Source organism: Camelus bactrianus, chromosome 9, assembly GCF_048773025.1.
Source record: "Camelus bactrianus isolate YW-2024 breed Bactrian camel chromosome 9, ASM4877302v1, whole genome shotgun sequence".
Lineage (NCBI taxonomy): Eukaryota > Metazoa > Chordata > Mammalia > Artiodactyla > Camelidae > Camelus > Camelus bactrianus.
The window spans coordinates 61,400,405-61,420,806 of NC_133547.1; the positions used below are offsets into that span (position 1 = coordinate 61,400,405).

At 46.8% G+C, this 20,402-nt stretch overlaps 1 protein-coding gene and 1 long non-coding RNA gene across 3 annotated transcripts in view; one reads left to right on the forward strand and one right to left on the reverse strand.

Annotated features, from left to right (window-relative positions):
• Positions 1-18,018, reverse strand: part of LOC141578758 (uncharacterized) — a 55,325-nt gene extending 37,307 nt beyond the window's left edge. The window contains exons 1-2 of the long non-coding RNA XR_012509415.1: positions 17,265-18,018; positions 10,596-10,741 (exon numbers count right to left, since the gene is read on the reverse strand). This is a non-coding gene — a long non-coding RNA (uncharacterized LOC141578758). The remainder of the gene's footprint in view (positions 1-10,595; positions 10,742-17,264) is intronic.
• Positions 18,019-18,311: 293 nt separating this feature from the next.
• Positions 18,312-20,402, forward strand: part of SMPD3 (sphingomyelin phosphodiesterase 3) — a 79,662-nt gene continuing 77,571 nt past the window's right edge. For both annotated transcript variants that reach the window (XM_074370530.1, XM_074370533.1), the window contains exon 1: positions 18,312-18,482. The gene's annotated coding sequence lies outside the window, so the exon portion shown is untranslated. The remainder of the gene's footprint in view (positions 18,483-20,402) is intronic.

Below are 20,402 nucleotides of genomic sequence, written 5' to 3' on the forward strand. Positions count from 1 at the left end.
GAGCAAAAACTGGGCTTGCAGGGAAACAGCAAGGAGGACACAAGTGGGCAGAGCAGCTCAGGAGATGGACCTGAAGGGTGGAAGGAGAGGAGTAGCCTACGACAGCACAGAGGTGACAGTAAAGGATGGGGTAGTGCTGTGTGTCACAGCTTGGGGCAGACTCGTCAGGACTGTAGACCCGTGGCTGCACCTCCCACGCGTTCCCAGCTGACATGCCTCAGAGCCAGAGCCCCTCAGTTGCTGCAGCTGGCCTCCAGTCTCTGTCACTCGCCACTTTCCCTCCAAGCCACCTTTCTCAGGCTTTGGCCTTCTCGGCTGTGTCACCTGTGTCCAGTCTATGCTTACCCAGTCAGAGTTGGACTCCCTTGGTCTGACTCCTGGGTAGCCCCATGTCCAGCTGCCCTCCCCATCCTCTGCCTATTTCAACTCCTACCTGGAATCTATTCAAGATCCCAGGATCTCAAACAAGGATCAAAGAATGAAATCAATTTTGGAGACATATAATCAACTCCCAAGAAGAATGTGGCTCCAAGTTTCCTGATAAATGAGAATGACTCTGAGCAGCCAAAACCCACCAGCCCCACGAGTGCATCTCTAATCAGCTGCAACCACATGGCACACAGTGACCAGGGCGAAGGCAGGAAGAAGCCCAGTACTGAGCCGGATTCTGCCACAATTTGCTGTGGGATCCTGGGCAGATCGCTTCTTTCCTGGCCGTAGGTTCCTGATCTGCAAAACCCTCCCTGCCCTGTGTCAGACTGCAGAGGGGTGCCATGCCCACAGAGCACGGCTCACTCTAACTGGGCTGAGCTGTGGGTAAAGGCTGTCGGGGCCGTTCCTCTTCCCCCATCAGAGAAACTGAACTTCCTCTAAACCTCTGTGGCTCATAGACAGCTCAGTCAGCACAGCACTTCAGGGCCCTGCCTCAGAAAGTGGCCAATTCTCTCCACGTGGCTGGGGGGGGGGCACCAAGGACAGCTGGAAGGAAAACAGAGAAAGGAGAAGCAGAGCAGAGGTGTGTGTCCCTCAGAGAGCATGCGGCTTCCTCCCAGACCACAGGGCTCAGCAGCACCAGGCTCACTGCTGTTCTTAAGAGGGACAGAGTGGCTCGAGCTGGACAGCTTCTGCGGCCTTGGCCAAGTGGCTGGCTGTGCCTTGGTTTCCCCAGCTGTCAAGTAGCTCAGTTGTGAGGATTAAGTAAGGATATGTGTTAAACAAGTGTCATGTAACAAACTCCCCATAAACATAACCTTTCTCCTCGCTCTCCTTCTGTCCCCACTGTCACCTCACCTCCAGGCAGGGCAGGCAGCTGCTCTCAGTCTATCATAAGACAAACTCAGAGCCTGACCCCCAGGCTTAGGGTTAAACAGTTAATGAATAGCTATAAAAATGTGTAGCTACATTATGAATAAACAGAAATTTGGGTGCTTTCTTTATAATTTGTTATTTTTTTTCTAGCAAACTCTACCACTAGTTGAACAGAATCCAGTATTTCAGAAAGTTTCAGTGGATAGGAATAGCAAAAAACTATGTTAGCCCACATAACTTTTAAAAAAAAGAAAGAGGAGAAAAAGAAGAAACAAAACTGAAACCAAATTTATTTTTAGAAATGACTTTCTGGGGGCAAATACTTATTTTAAAACAGCAAGAATATTAACACTTAAACACAAAAAGGATTTCTCCTTCAAAAAGTCTTTTGCTGCTCAGTCTTGAGAAATCCCAGAACTCTTTTCAAATTTTCCATGCTGATCCAAATCCAATTTCAGTACTTTCTACTCATATTGAATGGAATATGAAATTAATTTTTCTATTCTAAATAATATTTGTTGAGAAAATAGTCTTACAATTTTAAAAACAAATTGGCTCAGAAATATTTCAAAGCTAGCTTTCATGCTATTTCTTACCATGTCTCGTTACTGTTTGGGTTGGAGTGTAGTTTTGTTAGTTAAAATTGCCTTTCTTCCACTGGTGATGATCATGTTGATTTTATATTTCACTGGAGTAGACAAGGAGCCACACATTGGATGAGCCAAACAGCTTTAGAAAGAGTTTCCACACTTTTTCCACCGAATAGTTTTAAACATTATTTTGGCACCTGAAACCAAAGTGATATGTCTATAACTGTAGGGAACAAAAATACTGTTTGTTTTTTTTAAAAAAAATACTATTTAAGAAACAAAGAGAACTAAAAAAAAGAATCAGGTCAAGTGACTGAAGCCATGGATGGACAAAGGGAGGCGCATAGACTCCAAACAGACACAAACTTGACAGTTTGGGGATCTTGCAGAAACCACGATGCCCATGCTAATAAAAGTCAACACGCACACACTGGTCCTCCTCTAATCCAGAATATGGCAGGTGCTGGGATCTTGGGCACCTGAGTCTGAGGGGTGTCGTATACAGGGCTGGCTTTATGGGCCAGTGACCAGTGCAGTGGAATGGGGCCCTGCACTCCTGATTTAATGCTCTACAGTGGTTGTCTCAAAATCCTTAATAATTTTATCTTTGAGTTTGTGTTTTGTAACTGAAGTCTGACGGGACAACAGCATGCGCCAAGAGCTGGGCACCTTGATTCACTCACTCGAAGTCATGCCTCCCTGGGACAGGTTCCCTGCTGCCTGCCCACCGCTCCCACCCAGTGGCCACACCTGCAGTGGCAGGGGTCTGGCAAGAAAGGTCACAGTTGGGTGTGTGCACCCCAGGCACTCTGAGGTGCTGCACTTGAGCTGTGAGTAACCCTTGTGCCTGAGGAAGCACATTAAATATTAAACAACAAATTAAAAACATTGTTGTAGGTTGAGAGAGAAATTGTGGAAAAAAGAAACAAGGATTTTCCTGCTTTTTGAACAAGAAGTCCCACTTCCCACAAATCATGTAGCTGGCCATGGCAGCAGGCACCCACAGAAGAAATTTCCAATCCTGGAAAAGCTGGAAACAGCCTCACTGTGGAGCGTGGGGACTTCTCCAAGCACGGCTTAAGCAAGAGGACTGGGGCTGTCATCTTTACCTTTGGTTTAACATGTTGGGGACTATGGTGCATGCTGGTGGGCGTGTACACTGGTACAAACTTTGGGAAATCACTTGGCATTCATTAGTAAAGTCCAAGATGTACATACACCCTAGAGAAATTTTGCATGTGTGCACAAGGAGACAAGTATGAGAGTGTTACAGCAGCACTTCAGGAAATATCAAAAAGCTAGGAACAATCTTAATGTTTACTGGAGAATGGGTATGTAGTATGTCAATGCAGTAGAATACTTCAGAGCAATGAAGACAAATGAATTAGAGCTACATGCATCAACAAAGAAGACTCTAGGACATAACATGGAGTACCCTATGGGCTCATAGCCTTCATGAGCCATGCTCTATGTCCCCCAAGTTGGCCGAGTCCTGGAGCAGGAAGTGGATGGCCTCCTGTGGTGAATGTGATAATCACATACAAGACTGGGCTGCACCATAGCCACCAAGGGTCCAATGCCCGAATATCCATTATTAGAAATTTAATCTTCTGGGTCAAGGTTAATGTGCTGTGTTGGGGATCAAAGAGACCGAAAGGTTTCTGGTTCTACAGTACTCTGCTGGGCTGCCACTGGCCACAGCCCAAACTCCTTCACACTAAGAAGCTCATGGAAGGAAGCCAAGACAGGAAGGCTAAGCAGTGGGCCGAGGACAAAATTTGGGGGCATATCAGTATTTCAGGATTGGCGGATGAAGGGAGGTCACAGGAAGCAGCTGGAAAGCATCAAGAGACAAGAAATGTCAATGAAATCACAAGAGTTTTAAGGAGGCATTACAGAAACTGATCACCTATCACAGAGGTAAGTCAGTTCAGGTGAAAATATGTCATTTAATAATTTGACAATTAAAAAGCTGCTGGTGACCTTAGCACGGGCAGTCTTGATGGGGGTAGAATCCAGACTTGGTGGGGAAATAAAAGAAGCTAACTTTCCAGAAGTTTGTTTAAAGGACAGGGTGGGAGGTGCCAGGGAAGAGAAAGTGAAGTTAAGGTTTTTTCTAGAATTGGAAAGAATTATGTTTGTGTGGTGAAAGAAAGGAAAGGGAAGGATCCAAGAATCAGAGAAAGAGGGTGATTTATTGAACTGGGTCCTGGAAGAAGCAAGAGAGGGTGGGAGGAAGGGCCGAGGAGGACAGCTGGTCTCGGAAATGTCACGTGGATCCTGTTAGAGGCAAGGGAGTGAGGAGCTGAGAACCTCATCTCCTCCGCTGTCCCAGGGTGGCAGACATTACGGTCGCGGGAGACAGAGACAGCAGTGGGGTGGACAATTTGAGGAGAGTGGGACAAGAGGGAAAGAGCCACCATGGGGAATGAAATGAGTGTCTGGCCTGGTGTGAATAAAATGGTGTGAATGAAAGGACTGGCCAAGAGCTGGCTGAGTTGGAAACCACATCTCTGTGGTGGTGCTAATTTTCTTTTGTCCCAGTAGAGCCTGACAGCTCTGAAGCCCCACGGAGAAGATGGAAGGCTGGATTTTTTCAGGCGGGGGTAGGCAGAGAGGGTACAGGACATGGGGCTTAAGGCCACTGAGAGTGCTGGTTAAATGACAGCAGCTCTGGGAACAGCTGGGGCTGGCAGACAAAAGAGACTTCACCAGTTTTCTATTTCATAAGAGATAATAGTCTGTTGTAACTTAAAAGACATTAAATAGAAAAGCCATTTGAATGACTGGAGTTGATGTTTTCAACATTGAAGTAGCAATCTGCACCCCACCTGGCGTCTGCATTACTGACCAGGGTCAAGTGACTTCTCAGGGCACATGACCTTGCCAGCCTATGCCTCTGGGCCTCAGGTCCACCCCACAAACTCAGAGGTAACAACAGGATGAGATTCTTGTCTTTACTTCCCATCCCCTGTGCAGGCGACTGGTGCCAAAGGTACTTTAAAAAGGCTTATAAGTTTCTAAAATGTGGTATTTTGGTCAACCTGTTAAACTATGATTGAAAAAATAACTGGGTTGAAAACTGTTATGTCTAGTCATTGCTTTTTGAAGGGACCTACTGCTGAACACTGCAGCAGTTTAACCTTCTCAACCATCTTTAAGCAATTTTGTCAGTTTTTGAGAATTGAGATGGGGTCTAGTCTTTTTGTGCTTTACAATTTTTAACTCATTTTCTGCCAATTATTCCTGCTCTGCACTGTTTATACTCATAAAATATCAGAATTACCTAAATATCCAATAATAGGATTTGTTTATAGTTCTCTTTTCTTCTTACTAGAAAAACAACGCACATTCATGTCAGAAAAGTTAAAAATGCACACAGGTAAGAGACCTGAGGGATGTGTGAACTCCCTCCAGAGACACCACTGCTGGTTAACACCCAGGAACGTGGCTTCCAGCTCTGTCTCTAAGCCTGTATAGAGTGGGTTCCCACCATATTTACTTTTTGCAACTGCTTACAATTGCCTTCAGGAATCCAGCTCTCCAGGGCTCAAGTCCTCCATCTGCCACACACACACCTGCCTGCCCTGCGCCCTAGGGAAGGAGTTTTGCAAGCAAGAGTTGAAGGTGCTATGAGGCCAAGCTAAGGAGGAGGAGAAAGTCACTGTGGAAGGTGAAATGGCCACAGCTGCTTCAGGGACTGCAATGCCCTCAGTGAAGAATCATGTTAACAATCACCCCCAGACATCTGTGAATAATCTGGAACCTTGTAATTTGTGCTTTTGGAGAGTTCCACAAAGCCATGGTGGGTTCCTCAACCTGGGACAATCAACTCATGGCTGAGTGGAGCCAGTGAAACTTAAACTTGAGCCATAAGAGACTAGGAACAAAGTTCAAAAGATTAAACGTGCTACAAATGTCTACAACCATCCTGAGTGGTTGTTATCCTGAAATAACATGGCAAGTGTGCCCTTTTCCTGGTGGAGCACCCCAGGGTGCCCCAACTTGGCCCTCTCAGGAATGAGGGCATGTGCTCCAGACCTCCAAAGGCACGCCTTCCCCTGTCCACAGTCAAGTCCTGTGACCTCTGCTCTTTCAGCGTTCAGTACAGGAGGACAGAACAGGGTAGGGATTCTTTCATGCTTCTAGGACACAGCCGTGGGCCACATTCCCCATGCAGTTTCCAAGAAATTGCTGGGTGAACAGGCCTCAGAGGGCCACGTTGTATATGAAGAGAGCGGAGTCCCAGACAGTCCATGGTTTTCATCTTGGTCCTGCCCTGTTTCAGATCCTGAGAAAGTTACTTAATTTCTCTGATCCTCCAATTACTTGCCTACAAAACAGGGATCCAGGTAGGGTTATGAGGATTAAACCAAGGCTATGTAGGTAAAACACATGCACCTTACCTGGCATATAGGTGGTGCCCAGTAAGTATTAAATTCTTTACCTCCCAGCCCAGTGGGTTTCCAGACTTGCCATGCCTTTCCAGACTTGCTGCAACCTGAACAAGAGCATCCTGGAGACTGGAGTGAACAATGTTCATTCATTCAATCAACATTTACACAAAGTGCCTGTACGCCTAGCACCCTGGAACATCAACTTCACTTAAAGGCTCTTAAAAATACTATTTTAGTATTAAGACAAATATCATGGAGAAGCATACAAAATTTGCACTGACTTGAAAGAAAAATATGAGTCACTTGGCCCATGCTCCAGGCTTCCAAGGGACCCCATACAGGCAGCTTGAAGATGCTAAGTTGCCCAAGGATTTGACCTCAGGTCCAATTGACACATTGTTACATTTTCCTGCAGTGAGTCATGAACCAGAAGTGACAGGGTTACTCCCTAGAAAATCAGGGTGGAAGAGTCCTGGTCCAGGGAAAACCGGCCAATTACAACAAGGACGATCACGCTCACTGTGTTCACTGACCCCAGAGCCCTGTTTTGCACAATCTGTCTAGAGTCATCCTTGGGCCAACTCTTCTAAGATTATCTCAACTTCAGATCTCTGGAAAAGATACTCCTATTTCTAGGAAAACTTCGTGAAATTTGCTGTATGTCAAATCTGACATGTTCAGCCAGACCAAATTTGCTTTCCTCAATCACTTCCCATTCTAGCCTCCCGCCACTTTCAGGATCGCCCTCCAAGGTCAGATTCTGGATGTAACTGGCGGCTACTCCATCCATTTACCTTTGCTACCTGTGCCTTGGTGGACTCAGATCTGTGGGCTCCTCTTAGCATAGATAGACTTAGGCTGGAAACCAGATCCCCCACGTCCACTTTCTCATCAGAAAAATGTAGCTCCTTCCCTGAATCTATTACCGTGTTAGCTAATTTCAGTATTTGATATAAATAGAAAAATAGTAGCCATGACCATCTCTGAGTGGTAGGATATAAGTGGTTTATATTTTCATCATTTTGCTTACCTGTATTTTCTCATTTCTGACAATGAGCATGTATTTTTTTGTGTATAGAGAATGGAAAAAATATGAAGACTAACTAACATTCTTCTCACTAAGCTGTTTCCTGGTAGATTTACATTCTGAATTCCAGCTCCAAATTCAAGGCAGAATGTCTCAGAATGTTTTTCCATAGAATAGGTGACTAGAAATCCAATTAACTCTTGCATACTGCTCTTTACCAAGCTAAACCAATTCCAGTTTATACTTAGGTTTATCAGATCAAAGGAAATGGCTTTTGAGGCAGGGTTATTTACCCAATGTACTTTACATATGGTTATGAACCAAAATCACAACAAAACCTGAAAAACTACTGGTGAGATAATGGAAACCCAAGTTCAAAACCATGGGCTTGGGAGATCATATTATTCTCCAAAACAGCTTAGCAACCTATTGAAGTTACACCAGATGTGGAACAGCACTAGTATTCATTCAACAAATATTTGTTACTTGCTGTGTTCCAGGCACCATTTTAGGCACCGGGGACATAGCAGTAAACAAAGCTAGCAAAAATCCCTGCCCTCAGGAAGACTGTATTCCAGTCAAGGAGACAGAAGATCCCCATGCAGCAACAAAGTCCTTAGTAATCCATAGCATTAATACTGTTCCTGCTCTTTTGACTATTTGTCTGCCATTTTTCTCAGTGAAGGAGAACTTTCTACCAAGTCTCCTCTACAGCTAGTGGTTTGATTGACTATTTCTTGACATAGCCCCTCCAGAAGTGGGACAGACTGGATACCAGTACCTTTGGCATCAAAGTAATTAGAGAATTGGAGAGCTACCCAGCCATGATCTTCCTTCAGTGACTGTCCTAAGAACTTAGCTGATATAAAATGGTTCGGATCTTCCCAGAGGAAGAAGATGAAGGACTCAACCATGAATGGAGTGGCGAACTAAGCCAGAAGACTGGGAGACAAGGAGCTGCCCCAGTGGGCTACTAGGATAAGCAGAAACAGAAGTGAGACTGACTTAGGGAAAAGAAGACTTTAGCTCTGTGTAAAAGAAAACATTTCAACAGCCTAAGCTGCCCCACAGTGGAGTGGGCTGAAGGAAAGGCATTCTCAGGCTCTGCAGGTGGATGACCAGCCCCGCTCTGCCACTTAGTGGCTGTGTGACCTTGAGCTAGTCCCGTAAATCTATAGGCCTCAGATGCCTTGCCTGTAAATGGCAATTATAATGGTACCCAGTTCATGGGACTGTGGTGAAGATTTAATAAGAGAAAGCACATTAAGTGCCAGGGACTGTCTGATGCACAATAACTTAGACATTGAAAGGCTATCTATAATTCTACCTAATAAAACTGAAAAAAAAAAAGAAAGGCTATCTAGATCAGATGATGTTTACCTATACTTTATGCTGTTTCTATAGTGGATTTTATTATATTTTATATCAAAAAATATTATATATAGTCATATTTGGCAAGAGGATTAAAACCTATAGTTGTGATATTAACACCACAAAAAAATCAGTCGTTCTGGCAGGGATAGAACCTACAGTTCCCTGTAAGGATCCCTCTGAACAATGCTACCACAGTTCTGATATGACCATGGTTCAGGCCCATTACATGACCTCTGGCTGATTTGAACACATCATGATCTTTGTCCTTCCTGGAGGTGCACTAGGGTACTGGGAAAAGGCAGAGATCACGCCAGCACCAGTGTTCAGGGAATGCACTAATGCAGAAGCACCCCCCCCCTACACACACACACATCGAGCCAGGCTGATTTGGGAGTGATCTGGGGTTCAAGACAGGAAGTCCCCAGAGAGGCTGTGCTAACATCACAAAGCTCCCAAGGGCCCACTAATGACCACAGAAACAGTGCCAGCCCCAGCCCTACTCTGGGTCATCCAGGGCTGATGGACTTAGATGGCACCTATGAGGCAGGACTCTGGAGGCACAGCCAGGCAGGGCTGGAGAGCCCAGCCATAGCTCAGTGAGATGAAGGACAGCCTGACTGCAGCACAGGATGGAATCCCAGCCTACTCATAAGCCTCTTGTGATTCCAGCAATGGGGGTCATATTCAGGTACAGGTTTCCTCTTCCACCCCAATGAAGATGCCCCAGGGTCAGCTGCACAGCCAAGAGATCTGCTTTATAGCCTAGTCTCAACTCCCAGCACCAGCTGTTGGTAATGGTCCAAGGGTAGGAGAGGGCAAGTAGCCAATCCACTTGTGCGTGCCCAACAGGCCCTCTGACAACTGCCATCTCCACACCAATTGCCTTGGGGTCGGCAGTCAGCCTTTACCTGCTGAGCCAGTGTCTAGCCGACAAGTTCCTCTCATCATGCCTGCCCACCAGCCAGCTTTCCAGGCATGCCTAGACCTGCCTGAACTCTTTGCAGGTACAGAGCTCAGGCCTACGTCCCCCTACTCCCCTCATGCACTACTTAAGAATCAAAATCCCAAACAATCATATCTCGTATATGTGTGGTGCTTAGTATTTTTCAATGCATTTTGTATTCTGTATGTAGCTCACAAAATCTCCAGGAGAGTAGCGAACAGACTTGGAAGCACACAGTCAGAAGCAATGCCCCAAACCCCAGCTCAGCAGTGCTCTAAGAAGACATCATCGTGACTACTGAGTCTAGCATACTGTCCCTGCCACCTACACCACAGACATCCTTATGCTGGATGCTGCCAGTAAACTGCTGTCACTGGAAACTTAGATCGTACCCATCACGTACCCAATGCTTGACAGGATTGTGAAGCAGATCTGCTCCTTTGCTGTGTCACCAGCTTCCAATTCAAAATTAGTGCGGAGCTGGGGGCTTATCTGACTGGAGGAGCCTGAGCCTGAGGCTGCTGCCTACGCCCCAGCTGCAAAGGAAAATGGCTCCACTTCCTTAAGCACAGGAAGAAGGCTCAGCTGCTGGGCAACCAAAATGAGCGAAAAATGTCCAACTCTGCCTCTCATTCAATCATCACACCAACACGTGATGTTGTCAGAATAACTCTTATTATCCCCATTTTAGACAGCAGGAGTCAGACCAGGGCAGCTTCTCTACCAACACATTGAAATAAAACAGGGAGAAAAGCAAAGTGTCATTTTGAGGTTGAAAAAGATCAATTGCAGAAGTGTGGGATTAGAGGAACTAGGTTTGGGTCATTTAAAGAAGGCCTTAGAATTTCAGTTGAACTTAAGCTTCACGCAAACGCAGCTAAAGAGGCTGTTGCCACAGCCACTGCAGAGACTTGTGTGTGGGACAGCGTCTCGGCCTCTGGGCCTGCCAGACTTACCTGGGGTTGAACTTTCTAGTCTGGCCACATATTCTCAGAGATAGGAAGCCAAAGTAGGGAGGTTCTGTAATATCTGTTGCATGGGTTCTGCTGCTTCAGAAGGCAGAAGTGGGGCCACATGGGAGTCACAGATGCCAGGTCAATACCTATAGAACAGGACAAAAACATCCCAGTGAGGGGGTGAGGTCCCCACTGCCAGGGGTATACAAACAGAGGCTAGAAAGCCATCTATCAAAAATTTTAGTTGAACCTGATGCAGTCTCTTCCAACTCTAAGATGCTGTAAGCCAATAATGTGTGCTAAACCCTGGGCATGATCTACAAGTAGGACAGTGACCATCCAAGAGCCTCCTAGGGATGTACTGGACTAAACAATGACAGAAGCAAAAACCCAAAAATGTGCACTCTTACTAGACATCAGTTATATGCAAAAATAAAAGGAAAGACATTTTCATACTTTATATTATCCAGAACCGAAAAGTAGTAATATCCAGTACTGGAGAGGTTGTGATAAAGCTGGAACATTCACGCTGGCAAGTGGGAAAAATGGGCACCTCTCCTTTTTGAAATCAATGTAGTAGATGGTATCAAAAAAACCAAAAACATGTTTAAACCTTCACCCCAATAACTGTTCATTTGGGAGTTTACCTTAAAGAATAATTTGTAAAGGGTAATTGCTATATACTTGAAGGATTCATACATCATTATTAATAACAAACAAAAAGTCTTGAATAGGAAAGAGGTTAAGTACAGTATAATGTTTATGGAACATTAGGCAATAATTACAGATGATGTTTATAAAGATGCTCTGTTCCTCCAGGGCAAGTCCTGCATCCTATTTACTACTGTGGTCCCAGCACTGCCTGGAACATAGAAATGCCTCATTAGACAGTAGTTGAATGAATGGATGAATGAATAAACAACTGGACAAAAGAATTCAATCTTAGCAAGGGAAAAAACAAGCAGAACTCAAAATTATATCTAACCTATGATTTCCAGAACAGGAAAGATTATATATACATGCAGACTGTATGGAAAAATAAAAATAGATGTTAGGGTCATATACTAGAGATGATGTGTTATTCTTATTCATTCACCATGTTTTTCTGAGCACCTGTTATGTATCAGGTGCTGTACCACATGCTGTGAGGAGAGCAGTAAACTAAATAGACAGTCTCTATCCTAAAGGAGAGTTCATTCTTGTGGGTTACTGGAGGAGTGTGAGTGGGGAAGAGGCAGACAATAAACAGATAAGTAAAAGAATCTATTATATGTCAGATGGTACTAAGTGCTATTGGGGAAAAAAAGAAGGAAAGGGAAATAGAGAGTGTGCCAGGAAAGGAAATGCTGCCATTTTATATGGATGTCCACAAGGATATCTAAGGAAGATATTTCAAGCAGAGGGAACAGCAAGAGCAAAGGCTCTGAGGCCAGACAGTGTGCTTGAAGCAATCAAGGAATAGCACGGAAGTCAGTGAGCTGAAGCAGAGGGAATCTAGGGGATGAGGCAGAGAAGCTACAGGAGTTAGAGTGTATGTGGTCCTGCAAGCTATCACAAAGCCTTTAGGGCTTGTGCCCAATGAGACAAAGAAGCCACTGAAGGTGTCTGAATATAGGTACAACATGATTCGACCTGTGTTTAAAAAGAACCACTCCTTTTACAAGAATATTTTTTGAAAGTTTAAGATGAAAGGAAGAACTTTAAACAATGGACAGATTATCATAACATTCATGAATTGATTCACAAAGTATTTTCTGAGCACCCCCTGTTTCAAGGGGCTGGAATAGCAAGACTGTTTCAAGATTATAAAAACATATCAATCATACAAAAATATGTTTAAATAACGCTTTTTTTAAAGACAAATTTCTCAGAGCAATTAACTGATTTTGTCCTTTTTTCTTTAGAAATTATGGAGATGATTTTTCTCAATTAACATTTAGATGCACATTTTGTATTCTATACCAAGTCCCTTAATTGTAAACTGAGCTGCTGTTTAGGAAATCCTAAAGTTGGCTGCTTATTTGACTCGTCTTAAATATCTCACGCACAACACTTCTGCAACATCACTCATAATCCAACATTATTGATAGGAGAGCCTTGTGGGAAGTCTGTATGTGCTGGCAAGATTATCTGAAAAACTAATAAAATCCTTGTAATCCTTTTCAAGGATGCAGAAAGGAAAATGGCTGCATTTCAAATTCATGGCATTTCAAAGGCATGAATTAAGCTCTAAGCTCTACATTTGAAAAAAATCAACACAAGTTCTCTAATTTATGTTCTAAACTGAGAAAACAAATCATTGCTAAGAAATGAAATTTGCAAAATTCTTAAACACATTTTCTAGTTGATATGCACATACTTAAAACTACAAACTATACCAAAATATAAATTGCAGAAATCACTATAGTTGAATTTGGTTGATACAACTTCATCATGAAATCTGGAATTATTTTTTGGTTTGGTTAATTTTATTCCTAGACATTCTGCCTTTTAGGTGTGGGTAAAACTGATCATGTGTAGCTGATGCTGAGATGATACTTCTGTGAAAATGTATGAGAAAGCTTATGGCTTCTTTGCATCCTTACCTGTCATGCCTTGGGAAAGAGGGCTTCTTCTTAGCTCCCCAACATGTTGATTATTGTGACACATGTCAGAGGGCTCTGCACCCCATCCCTCCTCCTTGCCATCATCTTTTAACTTCTTACTCAATGTACAGTTTGGCACAGGGCTACCACAGTTCCTCTTGCCTTCAAAGCAGACATCTTTCTGGAAGACTTGCCAGTGACCCATTCAGCAAGCTTGCCTTTCAAACTACAACCTTCTCTGCCTACTCCAGTCACCTTGCCCCTTACCCTGACCAAGGCTCCTGTACCTCTGACCAACATTACCTGAACCTTTCTGCTCCTCCCTCCCACCCATCACATCCATCCTCTCACACACAGAGACCCCTGCCCCCATCTGTCCACTCCATCCTGGTTTCACCTCCTTCTTCTTGGTGGACTACCATTTCTACCTCCCTTGTCAACATCTCCAATTGCCTTGCTTTCTTGTCTCTCTTGTACAGCAAAGCCCAGCTCTGGATCAGCCTCACCAGTAGCCTTCTCCATGCCTATCTCAGGGCTGATGGGATGCTAAAGAAAGTCCACAGCTTCATAGATTATTGCCTCCACAAACGCATGGCCTCCAGCCTCAGCGGACCCTCAGCGCTGCCCTGCAGTCTCTGTGGGTCACTATTAGTATTCCCTCCTCTTTTCCACAGCAGCCATCTTGAACACTTTCCTCTTTCTCCAAGCTTCCCACCCCACCCCATTTCCTCACACTGAACCCATATCCTTGCCTCTTATCACAAGAGAAGTGATGGCTATTGGTTATGAATTCCCTCCATTTCCTGAGCCCACCACTCAACTACCTACCTACCAACCTGCTGACCTACCTTCCTTCCCCTCTCCCACCTGAGGCTCACTCTGAACCCCACCACCTTCTATCTTCTTGCTGATCTCATCTCATTCTTCAATCTCTCTCTCCTTCCTGTATCCTCAGTGTTCCCTATACTGGCTTTTCCCCAACAGCATTTTTAAATGTCCTAATCTCTCCCAACTTAAAAGAAAATTGTCTCCCAATTCTACACTCCTTCTGGTTTTCTCACTCGTCCCCTTCAAAACTACTAACAAGAGTTATCTACATTCACTTCCCACACAATCAGACTTCTGCCCCTGCTACTCCAAGAACCTACTGTCTCTCACCAGTGATTTCTTTGTTGCTGAATTTGGTGTTCACTTGTTCAGACTTTGGCTTACTAGACCATTTTGCATCATATAACCTCACTTCCTCCATTTGGCTTCTGTGGCACACCATTCATTGGTTTTCCTCCTATCTCTCTGTTCTCAACTTTACTTCTGGGCTCCTCTGCTTCTACTTGTCCCTTAAATCCTGGCACCCCCCAAGGGATTTTGGTCTTCTCTTTCAGCCTCTCTGCTGAAGGATTTCATTCGTTTCCATGGCTTCAGATATGATGTAGATGTTGAAAACTTGAAAACTTAAGGTTCTTTCTCCAGATCAGATTTCTGGAAGGATGACAGGCTCTCAGGCTCTGTCTTTTTGGTTTCAATTAGGTTCAGAGTACTAGTCCCCCTGATCACTTCTTCTTTGGCCATGCATTAATTACGCCCTTATATTAAGGCATTCTCCCAAGACAAGTTCCAAGTCACCTAATGGGCGTCTCACCTGATGTCCCACTAACCTCAAACTCACCTCCTCCTCTTTCTGCCTAAACCTGCTCCTTTACTATTCTGTAACTCAGGGGAAAATGCCACCATCCACCCACCTAGCTACACAAGGCAGACACTTGGGCATCACCCTTGACTCACACTCTCCTCCACGCCCTCAGCTCACCACTCACAAAGCCCTCTGAACATTTACCACCTAATACATCTCAGATCTACCCCTTTCTTCCCATCTTCAAAGACGCTGGGCTGGATCATTGCAGCAGCTTCTGACCTACATCTAAGCCTCACCTTCTCCTGGTCATTTTCCACAAAGGGGCTAGACCTTTTCAAAAGGCATATCACCTTACAAACCTTCATTTTCGTTAGATTAAAGTTATATTTCTCTTCAGGAGCCAGCCCTGGTTAATCCCTCCAGCCCAATGTCTGAGATTCAGCATTCTGGTTAATCCCCTTGTTACTGAATTAGAAGACCTACGGAACTTCACTGAGACCTTTTTCCCCTCTAACAAGGTAGGAGGCCAGCTCAGTGTTTCTCTGGAATCCTTTGAACTCTAGCTTATAAGCATCTAGAATTCCTGTTTCCTAGGGTTCTCTACTCTAAAGCCACTCCTTAAAAATGATAATACATTGAGCATGTGCCTGATCAAAATCATACAACTAATAAGAGAGAGAATGGGGATTTGAACCCAGATTACCCAGGACATTACCTTTTGCCTATTTATTCAGTCAAACCAATTTCTGATAATTCAAGATGAACAATGTGGAAACAGACACATGTTCATTAAGGGCTTAATATTTATGAAGTGCTTTACATGGGCATCTTATTTATCCATTATAACATTGTTAAATAAGCAAACTGAAGATCTGAGAAGATAGTTTGAGCAAGGTCACACAGCTAGTAAATAGATCTGAATTCCCCCACCTCCACCTTATTAGCTGCTCCCTACCACCAATAAATAGCATTTTACAACTGGGGTCCAGCCCAGGGTCACACATTTAATCAGAGACAAAGTCAGAATTAGAATCCAGGTTTCCTGACTCTGCTTGTCTGGGTCAGTGCTATCTTAGTCCCTGCTTTCTGGGAGAACCGTGGACTTTTACCATACTTGTAACAATTTCCTGAAAACTAGCACTACTCCTGAAAAGCTAAACTGACCTCCAGAGTTTCAACTGTGGCTCCAGGTGGTCTTTTTGGTGGCCCTCTGCTGATACTTTGCCGATGCTGTGCTGATGCCCACCCTGTGGTGTAGTCCTCCCACTTCTTGCTTTTCCAACAGCCTCTGCTCTCACTGCATCCACAAAATTAGGCATTCTGTGTCAGCACAAATCCCATTTCTCCCCGTCTCCTTCCAGTTTTCTCATCTTCAGTAATGAGGCCCCCATCTGTCCACCCAGCTCCAAAGGCCCTTCCTCATGGTTTAGCCAAGATCAAAGACCCTCTGCCTTGCCTCTTGTAAGTCCTGTTAGTTCTTCCCTAAATGCAAACCGTTTGACTCATTCTTCCATTCTAGCCTTCCCTCCCTGGATGTCATCAACGTAAGGATAATAGGGTTGCTTTCTCAGTCTCTGTCTTTTTGGTTTGAATGAGGTTCAGGGTAATAGTCCCCCTGGTTATTTCTTTGGCCACGAATTAATTATTCCTGTTTATTAAGGCATTCTCCCAAGAAAGCTTTAGTTAAAATACACTCAAAAGGTCTGGATGAAGTGACGTATGAAGCATCTGTGGGATTAATTGGGCCATCTGGCTAACACCAGGGCCTGGAGCAGAGAAAGATTCATAGAAGATTCTACCTAGCAAGGTAGGGTATCACCACCAGGGCCCTATGATGCTGAGTAGAGGGCTGAAAGAAGGGCAGGGATCTCAAACACTCTACACTTCATAACTGACAGGAGCAGAAGATCTTTCCCAGAAAGGGAGTGGGAGTTAGGGTATTTAGGCACAGAAAGAAGAAGGGCCAACAGCTAGAAATGGAGGAACATGAAGAACCAATGACATTTAGGGGAGAATTGACAAGACTTCCGAGGAATAACAGGCATGAATCTATCACTCCTGAGCGTCACAGGCTTGGAAATCCCCCCAGAGCACTCAGGCAAAATTCCAATCCACTGTATGAATGACATAAACACTTCTTCAAGCAGGTGGCATCCCTCTAGTTAAACACTCTCAGCAATGGGAAACACCTAACCTTAGGAGATCAACATCATAGAAGTGTGAGTGAGTGAAATTCAATTACAGTACATTCATTTTCAATTCAACAAACATCTGTTGAGTACCTACTATGTGCCAGACTATAGTGTCTGTGAGCACTGGACTGTAAGTATGAGTAATATAGATATGGCCCCTGCTCTGTGGATCTTATAATCTAATGTGGAAGATGAATACTCGAACACGCAGGTAAAGTAGGGGAAGTAGAGGGTGCTGCTCAAACACAAGATGAGGTACCTCATACGAAGCCAGGCATCTGAGAAGGCTTCACTGACGAGGCAGCATCTAGGCTGGAGCTTGAAGAGTGTGGGGGGTTAGCTGAGTGCAGGGTGGAGGGACCCATGGGAGTGAGAGAACGGGTGCTTAAGGCTTCCCAGTTTCCAAAGAAGTTCAGAGTGTTGCAAGAAGAAGATGGAGTCCAGATCTTGAAGGGACTTTAGAGTGATACTGAGGAATGTGTGTTTAATTCCGGAGGCAATGGGAAGCCTTGTGAAGGGTTTTAAGCCGGAGAAGCGCCCTCTGGCTACGCTGTGGGAGACGCTGCGGCATCGTCTGAAGGAGGCCAGAATCCGGGATGGGAAGGCCTTGTTGGCCCAAGGAATATGATCAAAAGTAAAGCGCTCCTCTATGACAAGAGAGAGACAAAAATAAAGGAATAAAGTTCGAATGCGCCCTTTCCACTCTCAAGTCGCAGGTCTCCGTCCTCTCTCACCTTTGCTGGGCAAACCAAAGGGGCTCGCCCTGGGTTTGGCCCAACACCGCGGAGTGTGGGCGGGGGGACTACTCCACGCCCTTCTTTCCAGGTAAGAAAACTGAGGCTCAGAGTCCCGGGGTGGGGACCGAGGAGAAGAAAGAAAGGACACGGCCTCCCAAGAGGCTGCCGGAAATCACGCACAATCCTTCGAGGATCCCGCTGCCTGCCCCATTTCTCGCTCAGCCGTCTGCCACCAGCCGCCTTTGCTACGGAAACGGTCCTCCCGCCCTCCTTGGCGCCTCCGTTTCTTCAATGCACCTTGGGAAATGCAGTCCGTCTCCGGTTACCTGCCCGCAGCATGAACCCAGTCCGTGTCCTTAAAGGACTACAAATTCCAGAAGGCTGTGCGAAAACTCCGGCCGTCTCTGGGGGATGCGGTCTTGCAAGAGAGACAGAGGAACCCGCGGGCGGGGCCGAAGGGAGTAGGGACGACGCCCCCAATGGGCGGCCTCCTGGGCGGGGCCCGGGTCTCCATTGGCTACGGTGGCGCGGAGGAGGCGGGGTCAGCCGAATGAGGCGCGGAGCTGTTCGCCGCTCCAGGTGCTGAGTCCGAGGGAGGCTCCGGGCGCGAGAGCCGCGGTTGCCAGCCGCCGCCGCCGCCGCCGCCGCCGCGAGAGCCATCGCCTGGAAGCCGGGGCCGTGAGGAGCCCGGAGGAGCGGGGTGCGCTCCCGGGTGCTGACCGCTCTCCTGCCTCTCTGAGGTCGGTGCTGCTGGATTCGCTTTTGTTTTATTGGGGAGAGAATGAACTGAGGCGTGAGGGGGCCTGGGGATTTGATGGGACCTGTCCTCACCATCCTCAAGACCACCTGTCCCAGAGTGCTGCTGACTGACTCCTAGCGAGCTTCTCTGTGGTCCAGTGCCTGAGGTCTGAGCAGCTTTGCTTAGGTTTTGTCTTTTGGTGGAGGAGGCTCTTGAGTGTGAGGGGAGAGGGCTGGGAACCTGCCCCACCACCTCTTCAGAGAGGGCGTTGAGAGCTTGTAGCCTCCGTTTGCCTGTGCCTGAAGTCGAGGCTGCTTGGATTATTGAGGATGGGAGGGAATGTTCTGGGATGAAAGGTTAGGAGACGGAGACCCTTCCCCACAATACCTCGGCTGCTTGAGATTACAAAGAGTGTCTGGATTTGACGAATGAAACCTCGGGACTCCTCCTCCCCTGTTCAGACCCTCCCGGGGTTTTTGAGGAAGGGCTGTTGGAAATGTCAGGAAGACCCTTCCCCATAGCCACCCCCTCTCCAAACCTAGGGTTTTGTGAAGAGTGGGGGACGGGATGGAGATGGAGACAGAAGACTCTTCCCTCTCCCAGTTGGACCCCCCAACTGGGTCATGGGGTTTAGGTGGGGGATTGGGATGTGAGGGGCAAAGGTCTGGAGACCCCTTCCCCACCCTGCTTGGAGTCGTCGAAACAGGAAAGCACTGACGGATTCTTAGGGTCCTCCGCGATCTGGGCCCCCGAGCCTAAGGTCGGAGTGGGCTAGGGGTGGGGTGTGCAGTGGGGAAAAGTAGGAGGGATTGAGGAACCCCTCCTGGGCCTTATCCCCCTGGCCCTCTTTTTCCTGGATCCAGGCTAGGGGCCCTAAGTCGAGACGATCCTCCCCACCCCGCTCCGCTCATGCATCGCAGCGGGGAGCCAGACCCGGATGGGCACGTGCTAGGCAGGACAGGTCTAATACCCCCTCAAGCACCCTAAGCTCCAGGCAGACGCCCCCTACGCGCATAGACCCTCGGGCTGTTCTGCTCCGCGCGAGGCGCTCCTCAGACCCGGCTGCTGAGACCTGGGTCCCGGGCACGCGGAGGCAGCTCTGGGCGCGGGGCTTTCGCGCTCGGCCCCGGCATCCGCGGGAGGACAAAGCCGCGATCGCCGCATTGGCCGGCCTGCGCCATGGGCTGGGCTGGGGGCGCGGCCAGGAAGGGGAGGGGGGCTTCGGGCGCGGCGCGGGGAGCTTCCGTGGAAACGTGCCAGAAGCTAAGCGGGAGACAAAGCGCGCTCGATCCTCGCGGGCCCGCTAGAGCCGGGATGGAAAATCCCGAGGGAGGAGGCGTCAGCGGTGGGCAGGGCACTATGCTCCGCACCCTTCTTCCCTGCACATCACCACCCCCGCCGGCCCAGCACCCAGGATGGGGTGTGTGCGATGGTAACCGGGGTCCCTTCTGGGGGCATTCAATATCTGTGACCACGAGGACGTGGACAAGAGAGGGGCTCCGCCTCACGAGGAGGGGTCCAGGGTTCAGGAGGCATGAGTGGGCCAGGGTCTTCAGGAGCATCCTGACTGGATCCCCCCCAACCCCACGCACCATCAGCCATGTTAGGTCAAATTTGGTTCCAGGATTCGATGTGTTTGTATGTGTCACAGTGTTTCCATGGATGATGGTGTGGGTCAGAGTGTAAGTGTAAATGTATATGACTGGGTGACGTGCCAATGTGTGCCATGGTGAGCTTATGCATCTGGCTGTCTGTGTGTGAGAAGAATCATTACTACTGGACTCGGATGGTGGGGATGGGGGCAGGGTGGTCATCCTTTCAACTCCCAAGCCACAGTAATGATGCATCCCAGTGGGTGCCCTCAGGGTGGAGGTGGCTTCAGGCCACCTGGTCCTAGCTTGCATGTGGTGTGGCCCAGAAA